Source organism: Chiloscyllium punctatum, chromosome 17, assembly GCF_047496795.1.
Source record: "Chiloscyllium punctatum isolate Juve2018m chromosome 17, sChiPun1.3, whole genome shotgun sequence".
NCBI lineage: Eukaryota > Metazoa > Chordata > Chondrichthyes > Orectolobiformes > Hemiscylliidae > Chiloscyllium > Chiloscyllium punctatum.
The window spans coordinates 21,547,411-21,562,053 of record NC_092755.1 but is presented as its reverse complement, the minus strand read 5'-3'; positions in this window follow the sequence as shown (position 1 = coordinate 21,562,053).

Here is a 14,643-nt window from a genome sequence, read left to right as displayed (position 1 = left end):
ATCAAATTCTGAATCTGCCTCACAGAACTATCCCAGACACAATAAACTGGAGCAAGGTACCAGCCAGAATGGAGAGCTGTGCCGACCATGCAAGTGGACTACTCTATAAACTCGAATACATGCTTGGCATGGGGAGCCTTGCAAATCTTTGCCAGTATATTACGACTATACGTGCACTGCATTTCAGACTTGCACAGGAAGATTTGCAACCCATGCAGTGAATGACAAATGTATGGTTCTGTATCTCCACTGCACCAGTATAAGGCGAGAGATTTTGTGTGTGTGTTCGTGTGTGCGCGTGTGTGTGTGTGTGCGTGCGCGCGTGTGTATATGTGTCTGTGTGTATTGGCGACAGTAGATATGGCATTTGTTGTTTGAGAGAGAACAGACATGGAGGAAATCAGATTAAATGTGAACAACTGACAGGAGTTTGTGTAATTTACAGAGGGAGACTGAGAACAGTGTCATAGACAGAGGTGACGTCGATGTTGTGAATATTAAAGGAAATGCATTGCCAGAACCAAAAACAATATAAATCAATCCGTACAGGAATGATGGGATTTATTCTGCGTTTAAATGCAAGCCATGGAGTATCAGACTCAAATTTGCTTTGGCAAGTTTGAAGCTGGGAGAGTCAGCAGCAGATTATTGGCTTCATTAAGTCTGTATTTCATAGCTCAAAGTTAAAATAGCAGATGGGATGAACCAGTGAAGTATATTCTGCAGGTGTTGATTGTTAAAATTAGAAATGGTTAGGATATGGTGTCTGTAATCAGCTCGTGGCTAAAAGCATCACCATAGATGTGACTCATCTGTTTCAGCCTCAGTTATTGACCAGGGGTAAGATGGAGTCAGAGGAAGGAAATGGAATTTGTATCCAGAACAGAAGATAGTGACCTCCAAGCTTTCAATATTTAAATAGCAAGGGCAGTGATGCAATGAATCCTGGTTCATAGCTGAAACTGAGTAGGTCACCCCACAAGGCGCAGTCAGAACTAAAGACGGAGAGAAAGACTGAAACAAGTTCACTGTTGTTGTTCCTGAGGGTTTGGAGAGTTAATGCTTATAGAGTAGAGTAATTGAAAAGAAGCATAATACAGTCGCACATGGTTAATGCAAATAATAAATGGACAGCAAAACTTACCAGGGGCTCCAACAATAGCCAGGATAGGATAATAAAAATATTGAATAACCTAAAGTGCATATTTGATCCGCGGTGATAATGGCTACCAATAATATGTAGAAATAATTTAAACATAACTGGATAAACTCCCGTTCGTTGTTGGAACATTCCAGTTTAATGTTCTCAGATTCTGACCTCTCTTCCCCTTCTCTCTGGAGCTGGTGATCCCTGTTAGTGCTGTCCGTGTTGCTCCCACTCATACCATGGGATAACATATTGAACAGAGCCTATTTATCATTCAAAGATAGAAACCCTCCACTGGGATAATTATAATCAACGGAGACTGACATTAATCACAATCATCAAACAATCACATTCAGTTAACCAATTCCATACATCATGTTACATATCACAATGAAAGGCAAAATCTACTCAGTTTGAATGGAATGGATAAAGTTTGCTGAAGGATCGAGTATAAATCTTTCAACCTTTTTAATCTTTCTTCCCTGAATGTGGTAGTATTGCCGGAACACAGATGGATTGTATATGTTTTACCCTGTTTCTTTATGGGACTGGGATACAATAACATACCGACTGCAAAAGATGTCTGGTGGGGAAGATTCTAGATACCTTTCTGTAATGCTGCTCCTAGTTTGAAATGCCCTGTTATCAAGTCCTAGCATAACCTTGAGACATCATTCAGAGCTTTAAAACTACTGCTCAGAAACAGGGAAAAACAGGAGGCAGTCACTCAACTGCTCGAGCCTGGAACACAGGAACAGGAGGGAGTCACTAAACTGCTCGAGATTGGGAAACAGGAACAGGAGGCAGTCACTCAACTGCTCGAGGCTGGGACACAGGAACAGGAGGCAGTCACTCAACTGCTTGAGACTGGGACACAGGAACAGGAGGCAGTCACTCAACTGCTCGATATTGGGACACAGGAACAGGAGGGAGTCACTCAACTGCTCGAGATTGGGACACAGGAACAGGAGGCAGTTATTCAACTGCTCGAAACTGGGACACAGGAACAGAAGGCAATCACTCAACTGCTCGATACTGGGACACAGTGACAGGAGGAAGTCACTTAACTGCTCGGGACTGGAACGGGAGAAATCAGGGGGCGAGTGAGGCCCCATGATCCTGTTACGCAGGAACACAAGGAGGTGACTTACTCCCCATCAGTATGGGTCACTGGGAGAGAAGGGAAATTGTCTTCTTTCAGAGAAAAATATCAGAGCTTTGAATCTGCTGCTCAGAAACAGGGAAAAACAGGAGGCAGTCACTCAACTGCTCGAGCTGGGACACAGGAACAGGAGGCAGCCATTCAACTGCTCGAAACTGGGACACAGGAACAGAAGGCAATCACTCAACTGCTCGATAGTGGGACACAGGAACAGTAGGCAGTCATTCAACTGCTCGATACTGGGACAGAGGAACAGGAGGCAGTCACTCAACTGCTCAATACTGGGACACAGGATCAAGAGGCAGTCACTCACCTGCTCAGGACTGGAACGGGAGAAATCAGGGGGCGAGTGAGGGCCCCAGGATACTGTTACGCAGGAACACAAGGAGGTGACTCACTCCCCATCAGTACGGGTCACTGGGAGAGAAGGGGAATTGTCTTCTTTCAGACAGAAATATCTGAAATAGTTGCATGAGCGAGCCATTCAATCCTGCTCCAACATTCTCTAAGACCACGGCTGATCTGATTGTGATTTCATCATTCTGCTCTCTGCAGCCTCTGCTCCATTCGTTGTTCATGTTGCAGACCCAGATGCCCTAACTGCAGCCCCCATGACCCGTCCAGAGTAGGTCACCAAAGCCTCTGGTCTTCCTGAATGTCCCACAGCAGTTTAAAGCACAGTCTCCAGGAAACCGTGCTCAACATTTCCACAAATGTACCAAAACTAGAATTAAGTCAAATGACACTCAACTGCAAGTAGGAAGCCTGGTCTGAATCAGTAACAGTTGAGGGGATTCCTCATGTTACTGAGCACACGATCAGCAGCGAGTGATTAACACAGGCATTCAATGGATAGGCACAGACCAAATTACAAACATGTGCCTGAAAACTGCTCGAACCCCACTATTCAAAATGAAGCACAGGACAGGATACTTGGAAGTCAAAGAAAATGCAAGCTATGCATTTTGAACATTGTTTTTAAGCATCTTAATGTTGGAAACTGATGCTCTCGGGTGAGCAGCATTCAAGGTAAGAGGAAGATATGGGACAGTTATTCACGTTAAAACTGGACAATTAAAATTGGATGTCAGGGTTTTAATACCAACAGTTTTAAATAAAAACAAATGGGAGGGATTTGGGAAATAGACAGAGAGAGAGACTTAGGTACAGTGCGAAGGGAGGATGTGTTCACAGGTTTCAGAATGCTGAAGTGAAGGCATTTGGATGGCATCTCACAACATGAACTGGTATTTCCGGGAATGAATAATTAATGGGATATTGGAGTGAGGTCAGACAGGGACATGGAGTCTTGGAGATATGCAGCACGAAAACAGAGCCTTCAGTCTAACTCGTCCATGTCGATCAGATATCCCAAATTAAACGAGTCCCAATTACCAACATTTGGCCCACATCATTGTAAACCCTTCCTCTTCATGTACCCATTAAAATGTCTTTTAAATGTTGTAAGTGTAACAGCCTCCTCCATCTCCATTGGCAGCTCATTCCAAACATGCACCAACCTCTGTTGGAAAATGTTGCTCCTTCGGTCATTTTTAAATCTTACCCCTCTCACCGGAAATCCATGTCCTCTAGGTTTTGGGAAAAGACCTTGGCGATTCGCCCTATACATGCCCCTCACGGTCCAGGAAAAATCACCGCAACGTACTCAACCTCTCCCTATAGGTCAAATCCTGGCAACTACCTTGTAAATCTTTTCTGACCCCCTTCAAGTTTCATAATATCTTTCCGATAGGAGGGAAACGCGAATTGAATGCAATACTGCAAAAGTGGCCAAACTAGGTGCTGTACAGCAGCAACGTGACCTCCCAATTCAAAGCACTAGCCAGTAAAGGCAAGCATACCAAGTGCCTTCTTCACTATCCTACCTACCTGCGATTCTACTTTCAATGAACTATGAACCTGGATTGCAAGGTCTCTTAGATCAGGAACACCCCGCAGAACCTTACCATTCAGTGTATACGTCCTTGCCTGATTTGCATTTCCAAAATGCAGCACCTCACATTTATCTAAATTAAACACCATTTGCCACGCCTCAGCCCATCAGCCCATCTGATCAGGATCCTATTTTACTCTGAGGTAAACCTTCTTGCTGTCCACTCAACCATCAATTTTGGTGTCATCTGCAAACTTACCAATTATCGCTGCTATGTTCGCATCCAAATGATTTACATAAATCGTGAAAATACTGGACCCAGCACGGATATTTGTAGAACACCACTGGTCACAGACCTCCTGTTGGAAAAGCAACCCTTCATCACCACCCTCTGTCTCTTACCTTCGAGCCAATTTTATATCCACGTGGCTAGTTCTCCATGTATTCCATGCGAACTAAACTTGTTAACCAGTCTGCCATGTGGAAAGGGTCAAATGTTTGACTGAAGTCCATATCGACAAGGTGCACCTCTCGGTCTCAATGAATCCTCTTAGTCACTTCTTCAAAATAAATCTCCGTCAATTTAATGAGACACGATTCCCCATGCTTCAAGCCATGTTGCCTATCCCTTATCAGTCCTTGCCATTCAAAATACATGCAAACCTTGTGCCACATAACCCTCACCAACAATTTTCCCTCCACTGACGTCAGCCTCAACGCGTTTTCCTTACCATCCTTCTTAAATGGTTTTAGTAATTGCACCAAGTTAGCAAATCTCTTATCTCCCGGTACCTCACCTGTAGCAATTGACAATGCAAATATCCCACCAAGGGGCCCAACAATCACTTCCCTCGCTCCCACAAAGTTCTCGGGTACACCTGATCAGGTCCTGGGGATTTTCCCACCGTTACAGGCTTTACGAAGTCCAGCATCTCCTCCTCTGTAATGCAGATACTTTTCACGATACCACTGTTAAGTTCTCTGGCTTCCATATCCTTCTGAACAATCAAAATGCTTGTTCAGTGTCGCCTCCATCTCCTGTGGTTTCGCACATCGGCAGCTTTGCTAATCTTTAGATGGCCCAAAACTCTCCGGAGTTACTCTTTTCTCCTAAATGAATGGGTAGAGTACATTTGGATTCTCCTTAACCCTATTGTCCAAAACGTTCTCATGTCCCCATCATGGCCTCCTTATTTCCCGCTTAAGTATACTCCTACTGGCTTTAGACTCACTGGACATTGACTTTAAATCTGGAATTAAGAGGCTAATGATGATGACAAAGATATTTTCGATTTTTGGAAAAAACCCAACTGGTTCGCTGATGTTCTTGAAGTAAGTAAACTGCCACCCTCACCTGTCATTGGTTACATGGGACTCCAGATCGACAATAATGTGTATGACTCTTAACTGCCCTCTAGGCAATTAGTAATCGGCAATAAATGCAGGCCCAACCAGCGATACTCTCATCCCGTGAATGAATACTGAAAACCCTCGATTCCTCCTCTCTCTCCCTGACATATGTTTCCCTCTTATCCACGACCAGACCCTCAATTTCTCCAGTCCTCCAGCATTCCTTACACTTACCAGCCTTACCCTTTACCCTAACAGGGACATACTGTGTCTGGGCCCTTGACATCTCATTTTTGAAGGCTTCAATCTTCACAGTTGGCCCGTTATTTGCGAATAACTGTCCAAATCCAGTTTGGAAGTTCTTGCAAATATCATCAAAATTGGCCTTAATCCAATTTTGAACATTATCTTTTAGACCCAGTTCATTCTTTTCCATCTCTATTTTAACACTAACGGAATTATGATTATTTGTCTAAAGGTGCGTCCTAACTGATATCTCAGTCACCTGACCTGCCTTATTTCCCAAGCGTAGTTCATGTTTAGCTCGTTCTCTGTGATGGAGAGTATTGGATAAGCAAATGCAGCTTTGTTACTGTTAGTGGGGGTCAGCAGTGTATTCGACGCATTGGATTGAATCTAACAATAATTCGTCTCCTAGCCATTTTCACTGAGTGTGACAGAGGGATCGACTGCACAAAGCCGAGCTAGTTTCCTGGTGCTATCTTATAAAACTTTTCTCATTAACCCTCACCCCATGGTGTCCTTCTCATTAATGCCAGCCCGATTCTCCCACCCACCATGTCTGAAGGTGCTCACCATCGCCCAGATTCCCCTGGATATTCCGTGATCCCTGGCACTGGTGCCATCTTTAAAAGGCCAATGGGCACACGGTTGAGCTTTCTTAGTTTGGAGCTGCCCTGTACAGTTTACCCCGAGTATTGCAGATAATGGGAAATTACACGACGGTTTGTCGACAGGGGAACGGAGTTCCTAGTGGATGGGCTAGTACAGAGGGGGGCCTTACTCTTCCCAGAGGGGGGCCACACCACCAGACCCACCGAGCATGGTCTGAGCTCTCCACCCAGCTCAGTGCAGTATCTGCGGTCTGAAGAAATGTCCAGCAATACAGGACAAGCATCAATAACCTTCCCCGCTTTGTCAGGATAAGGGTCACTCTATTCTCTCTGCTCCCTCAAACTCACTGTATATCTGTTATAGCACCGACCCCGAACAAGGCTCATGGTCCACCACTCTCACTGCTGCATGCAGCACCTTCCCCCGTCTCTCTCTCTCTCTCTCTCTCTCTCTCTCACCCCCTCTCTCTCCCCCCACTATCCACCCCCCCCCCCCCCCGACACTAATAACACTGCATGGATACAACACTATGGACTGGCTCCCTCCGGACACCTCACCATATCTCCCCCTACCTACACCAGCACTAACAACAGCGCCACCCACTCCTACCCTCCCTCCCTCCCCTTCTCCCATTCCAGGAGAAACAGCCTGGAATAGGACACAAAGGGCCAAGCCGGGTGGTGGAGTGCCCGATATCCATTCCCTAACCCCCCTCCTCCCGCCATGTAGGGAGGATCATGGTATGAGCCGGAGAGGACCGGGAAACCTCGTGTGGAGATTCTGAAACATGCTCGTCCCACCGATCGAGTAAGGAGCAATGTTCACTGAAGGGAAATTCTCACTTTAAACCCACTGTCAGCTCCTTTTCCCCCTGGCACAAATTGGAAGCCGTGGCCCAGATGCCATCTCCCTTTTGTGTTGAGCTGGTACAAAGAGAATCCCCACAGTTTCGGTGGGCATGAGGTTGAACTCACAACACACCATCTCCACCACCTCCCAGGAAGGGCACGGAGACTCCTTCCTCCTGTAAACAGCTCAGAAATTGACACTAATTTGTGAGATTTTCCGCTACCCCAACTTGTCCTGACTTATTCGATAATCTGTGCTCATACATCCAGCACCCTCTGCTCTTGCACCTCCTTTATAACAGTATAGCCTGTTTAATGTTACCTTTCAATGTCCTTCCTACCAAAGAGCATCACCTCACACTGTTCTGCTTTGATCAGCATTTGCCATACACCTGAACACTACACCAAAATATAACTTTCCTGTTGGACATCCATGCTGTCCTCAACAAACTTTACAATTCTTCCAGGTTTGATATCTGCAAAGATTGAAATTGTCCTGCAATCACACTCCACACAGAAATACTGAAACACGCCAGAAAGAACGACAGAAATATTGACAAGGTTACCATGGAGTGAGAGAAATACTTACACTCTCCATGTCTGTGTTAGTGTCAATGAACAGCAAGTGCCTCTATGTGTGTATATTCGTGTTTGTATCTGTGTGTGGCGAGTCTGGCTGTCGTTGTGGTGTTTAAATGATGTAATGTCCCCGAAACAAGTTCTGAGTAAGGGTCACTCGATCCAAAACGTCAACTTTCATTTCTGTCCAAAGATGCTTCCAGAGCTGCTGAGCTTTCTGTTGTTGTCAATCTCTGTTGCACTCCAAACCCCATCCCCCACCTCCCACCTCCGACGCCACTGTAATTGTGGTGGTAAAGGGTGTAAACCATCAGGGATTCAGTTTGGGAGGGAGAGAGAGGGCAGTAGTTCACAGCACAATCGAATGTAAATTTTGATTACACCAACACACACACACACACACACACACACACACACACACACACACACACACACACACACACACACACACACAAGTTTGGTGTGGACAGGATTGTCATTGGACTGAAGCCCTCAGAGCGGAACAGTTTCATGTGCACAAATGTCTGCTCTCCTTCTCTAATGTGGAAACGGTTTGTCACTGAGTAGTATTTTCAATATACAGTATACTCATTAAAAGCATATTTCCATTGCAGTTATATCCAAGCAAATCCGAGTGAGCCACGTTGCAAGGCGATGAGATTTATTTTAATGCACTTCCTGTAACTTGCAATTTTTAATGTCTTACTCTTACAAATAACCTTACATGTGAGAAAGGATTGAAAAGACCTAAACCAGACGAGCAGAGTGTGGGATTGGATCACTTTAAAGAAAAGAGGGAAATGGAGAGGAAGGGAGAGCGGTTTTGACCCCGTTTCAGTGATTCACACCAAAACCAACAAGATTTCCTATTCCACAGAGATGCAGAGACAGAGATACACACACTAAATCAGGAACACATCTAACAAGCACAGAGAGATAGACATGCACACAATGGTACACAGCGACATATGTAGACACACGGGAATAGACAAACACAACAGAAACATGCAGATACATACATCGAGTTATACAGAGTCCATGCTGACAATAATTCCAAACTAAACCAGTCCCATCTGCCTATGCTTGGTTCAGATTTATCCAAACATTTGCTGATTCTTGTACTTAATCAAGTGCATTTTAAATGCTGTAACTTTACCCACAATGCATCACTTCCCCAGGAAGTTCACTCTCGACATGAACCACATGCTGTGTAAAAAAACAACCTCACAGGTCCTGATCATGTGGACCCAATTACTCTGTAGGAAGATAAGGAATTGATTGCAGGGACCCTTGCTGAGATGTTTTTATCATGAATAGCCACAGGGGAAACGCTGGAATTCATGAGTTTGACTAAAGTTGTGCTATTAATCAAAATGGAAAGGAAGAGCTCGGGAACTATAGATTGGTGAACCTGATATCAGTGGGAGGCAAGTTTTTGGAGGGAATCATGAGGTACAGGATTTACATGTATTTGGAAAGATACATTAGGGATAGACAAATGTGAGGGCTGTAAATGCTGGAGATGAGAGTCTAGATTAGAGTGGTGCTGGAAAAGCACAGCAGGTCAGGCAGCATCTGAGGAGCAGGAAAATAGACGTATTGGGCAAAAGCGCTTTATCAAGATAGGCAAATTGGGTTTTGCCTGGAAAATCATGTCTCACTAACTTGATTATTTTTTGTTTAGAAGTAACGGAGAGGATTGATGAGGGCTGAAAGCTGGATGTGATCTATATAGACTTCAATTAGGCAGTCGACAAGGTTCTGCATGGGAGACTGGTTAGCAAGGTTAGGTCACATGGAATACAGGGGGAATTAGCCAGTTGGATAGAGAATTGGCTTAAAAGTAGAGGACAGAGGGTTGTGGTGGAGGGTTGTTTTTCAGACTGGAGGCCTGTGACCAGTGGAGTGCCACAAGAATCGGTGCTGGTTCTGCTACTTTTCATCATGTATATAAATGGTTTGCATATGAACATCGGAGATATAGTTCGTAAGGTTGCAGATGACACCAAAATTGGAGGTATAATGGCCAACAAATAAGATTACCTCAGATTACGACAGGATCTTGATCAGATGAGCCAATGGACCGAGGAGTGGCCACAGAGTTTAATTTAGATAAATGTGAGATGCTGCCTATGGGAAAGGCAAATCAGGGCAGGACTTATACACTTAATGGTCAAGTCATGGGGAGTGGTGCTGAACAAAGTGACCTCAGAGTATAGGTTTATAGTTCCTTGAAAGTGGATTTGCAGGTAGATAGAATAGTGAAGAATGTTTTTAGCATGTTATTGGTCAGTGCATTTTGTATATGAGTTAGGAGAATGGGTTACATCTGTACAGGACAAAGGTTAGACCACATTTAGAATACTGTATGTAATTCTAATCTATCTGCTAGGCAGGATGTTGTGAAACCTGAAAGGGTTCAGAAAGGGTTTACAACAATTTTGCCAGGACTGGAGTATTTGAGATACAGGTAGAGGTTGAATAGGCTATGGCTGTTTTCCCAGGATGAGGATTGACTTTAGAGGTTATTAAAATCATTTGTGCAATGGTTAGAGTGAATAGCCAAGGTCTTTTCCCTAGTGTAATTCAGCCAAAAACTAGACGGCAAAGGTTTAAGGTGAGATGGGAAAGGCATAAAAGGGATCCAATGGGCAACATTTTCATGTAGAGGGTGGTTGTATGTAATGAGCTGCCAGAGGAAGGTGTGGAGGCTGGCACAATTAAAACATTTAAAAGGCATCTGGATGGGCAGATGAATGGGAAGTTTTCAGGTAGAAATGGGCCAAATGCTGGCAAATGGGAGGAGATTAATTTTGGCTATCTAGTCTGCATGGCCGCGTTGGACCAAAGGGACTGTTTCCATGCTATACAGCTCTATGACGCTATGTCTTTTTAGAAACGTGCTCCTCTTATCTAAAAACAATCCTCCACTTGAGGTAAAATACGCCTACAATTCAACATTATCGATACCCCTCATGATATTATAAATCTCTATAATGTCACCTCTCAGCCTCCTACGCTCCATTAGATAATGTCCAAGTCTATTGAGCCTGTCCTTATAACTCAAAGACTCCATTCCCAGCAACATCCTGATAAATCTCTTCTGAACGCTCCCGAACTTGATAATATCCTTTATATAACAGGGCGGACAGAACTGCACACAAGACATGCCTCACGAATGTCCTGTGCAACCTGAACATACCGTCCCAAATCCTGCACTCAAAGGACTGTCCACTGCTACTTGTCATGTATATAAATGATTTGGATGTGAACATATGAGATATAGTTCGTAAATTTGCAGGTGACACCAAAATTGGAAATGTAGTGGACAATGAAGAAGGTGACCTCAGAGTAAAATGGTATTTTGATCAGATGGGCCAATGGATTGAGGAGTGGCAGATGGAGAGATATTTAGATAAATGTGAGGTGCTGCATTTTGGAAAGCAAATCAGAGCAGGACGTATACACTCACTGGTAAAGTCCCAGAGAATGTTGCTGAACAAAGAGACCTTGGAGTACAGGTTCGTAGTTCCTTGAAAGTAGAGTCGCAGGTAGATACGATAGTGAAGGTGTTTGGTATGCTTTCCTTTATTGTCAGACCACTGAGTACAAGAGTTGGGAGGTCATGTTGTGGCTGCAAAGGACATTGGCTAGGCCACTTTTGGAATAATGTGTGCAATTTTGGTCTCATTCCTATTGGAAAGATGTGAAACTTGGAAGAGTTCACAAAAGATTTCCAAGGATGTTGCCAAGGCTGGAGGATTTGAGCTGTAGGGAGAGCCTAAATAGGCTGGGGCAGTTTTCTCTGTGGGTGAATTATAGAGGTTCATAAAATCATGAGAGGCATGTGTAGGGTAAATAGACAATGTATTTTCCCTAGGTTGGACGAGTCCACAACTGGAAGGCATCGGTTTAGGCTGAGCGGGGAAAGATTTAAAAGGGACCTCAGGGGCAATTTTGTTTTTGCACAAAGGGTGGTGCGCGTATGGAATGAGTTGCCAGAGGAAGTTGTGGAGGCTGGTCAAATTAAAGTATTTAAAAGACGTCCGGATGAGTATATGAATAGGAAGGGTCCAGAGGGATATTGGGCAACGTGTTGGCAAATTTAACGACATTAGGTTAAGATATCTGTTCGGCATGGACGAGTTGGACCAGAGGGTCTCTTCCACGCAGTACCTCTCTATGATTCTATGTCTCTATTATGAAGGCCTGCAAGCGAAACACATTCATAACCACACTGCCCACACATGATACAAACTTCAAAGAATTATGCCTGAAACCCTAAGTCGTTCTGTTCTGCAACACTACCATTGGCTCGACTTTTCATTGTACATGTGTTTTCTTTGTTTGTTTTACCAAAGTTTAATACCTTGCATTTATCAACATTATACTCCATCTGCCATTCTTTAGCTAGTGAGTGATCGTACTGGGGAAGAAGGGCTGGAAAGTAATAAGCTGCCTGTATCATTTAATAGTTTTAGGAAGAGGGCAGTCACACGTTAGAGGTGGGAAACAGTGATCGGTGTTTGAGGCCAGAAAGTATGTGCTTTCTATGTCTCAGATGTTCAGTATTGATATCTATTCGAGTTCCTTCATAGTGCAGTGTGTGTCTGCATGATTTCATTCCCTCATATTGCAGACTACAGATAGTAGTCATTTATGCTGGAAATAATATCCAAGTATTTAATGATGTTCATATTTTATCTCGAAGGTAGAGCACATAAACTCGACATCCTACAATTAATGCAAGTACCTTGCATTTTTAAAACAATGTTATTATTCTCAATGTGTTATTCAGTAAAGTGAACCAGATTTCAATGAATCTATACCAAACTGAAAGCTGGCACTTAGAATTAAACATTTAGGCACTGTTTAGGTCTTGTGTAGTCAGTAGTGTTCCTACCTCTGATGTAGAGCTCTGGATTCTATTCCAATTCCTGAACTTGTCTGAACGTGTCCCTTACTCGAGACCAGACAGTCTGGATTCAGGTGCAGAGATGTGTCACAGCATGTCAGAACAGGCTGATGAATAAACACACAGGAGAATAATGTTCGAAGTTTAGGGACTATTGTGGAGTGCTGGTAGGGTCCCTACCTCTGGCTGCAAAGCTCTCGGTTCAAATCCTACTAGACGTGTTTTATAATATATTTGAACACGTTGACTAAAATGAGTTTAGAATTGTGATTTGAGCGAGATGTAAGAGGTTTCAGTATTCAATTTCAGAATTTAAGCCCCGGACGACTGAAACCACAGGCCCTGGTTTGGAGTCACATTTGCACCTTCTAGAGGTTTATAAATTCATGAAGGGCATGGATAGGGTGAGTACTCAAGATCTTTTCACCACGTTTGGAAGTCCAGAATTAGAAGGCATATATTTAATGTGAGAGGGGAAAGATTTTAAAGGGGCTCAGTGGCAACTTTTTCACTCAGAAATTGGAGCGTGTATATGATGAAATGCCGGCGGAAGTGGTGGAGGTTGGTATAATTACAACATTTAAAAGGCACCCAGATGGGTATATTAATAGGAACGATTTAGAAGGATATGGGCAAATTGCTGGCAAATAGATCAGATTTCCTGCAGAGTAGAAACAGGCCTTTTTGCCAACCCTCTGAAGAGTTACCCACCCAGAACCATTTAACCTTGACGAATACATCTGACACTATGTTCAATTTAGCATGGCCAATTCACCCAATCTGCACATCTTTAGACTGTGGGAGGAAACCAACGCAGACACTGGGAAAAAGTGCAAACTCCACACAGTCAGTAACCCTGGTAATATGAGGCAGCAGTGCTAACCACTGAGCCACCGCACCGACCCAAATAGGGCACGATTAATTTAGGAAATCAGATTGCATGGACGAGTTCGTCAAAAGTGTTTGCTTCAGCGCTGTACAAACTCTAGGATTCGTTAAGACATTTGATCAAGGTACCTGTGTAATCTTCACTGTCCATTATATAGCCAATCTTGGTTTCATCTTTCTAACCACACCTTCCATAATTATCATCTGAATCATTTCTATAAATGACAAACAATAATGGATTGAGCATAAGTCCCTGTGGAACACCACTGTGCAGAGTGTCACAAAGCTTGTCCCTTTTCTCTGAAAGTTTCCTTTTCTCAAAGATACTGTATTATTGATTTTTTTTTTCGGAGGGGTCGTAAGTAGCTCCAAGCTCCAAGGTGACTGGTTTGGTCCAGAGATTAAACGGTGTTGTGATCAAAGGTACAATGAAAGGGGAGTGGTCAGCTGTCTCGATGAGTTGTTCAGTCCAGATGGAGTTCAGCTGTGTCCAATCTCTCTCTCTCTCTCTCTCTCTCTCTCTCTCTCTCTCTCTCCCTTTCTCTCTCTCCTTGTGCCCTTCTAACTTCAACTGGTTAGCATATGTTCCACCTTTCCAGTTTTTAATGGGGGTTTGCTTATTGGGACTGTTGTGTATATTCAGATCAGCTAATTACGTCTAGTTTGAGTAGACTGAGTTCTGTATGGTTCTTATTCTGTTCTTTGTGTTTCATTGTGTAATTTTGAGAATTACATATTGTCCATATTTAAACATGATAGTCAACCTAGCTAGGTTACTCTGGGTAATTTTCACTGTGGACTTATTGAAACAAATTGCATTCTTAAGCAGGTCTCTCCTGCCTGCTTAAGAACGTGTTGAGTGAGCTGGCCGAGAACATAACCTCAGGCCTCCAGTCTGAAAAATAGCCCTCCTCAATAATGCTGTCTCCTGCTATTAGGCAAACACACACACACGTACACAGACCCACACGCACACACACACACAGATACAGACACATACACAGA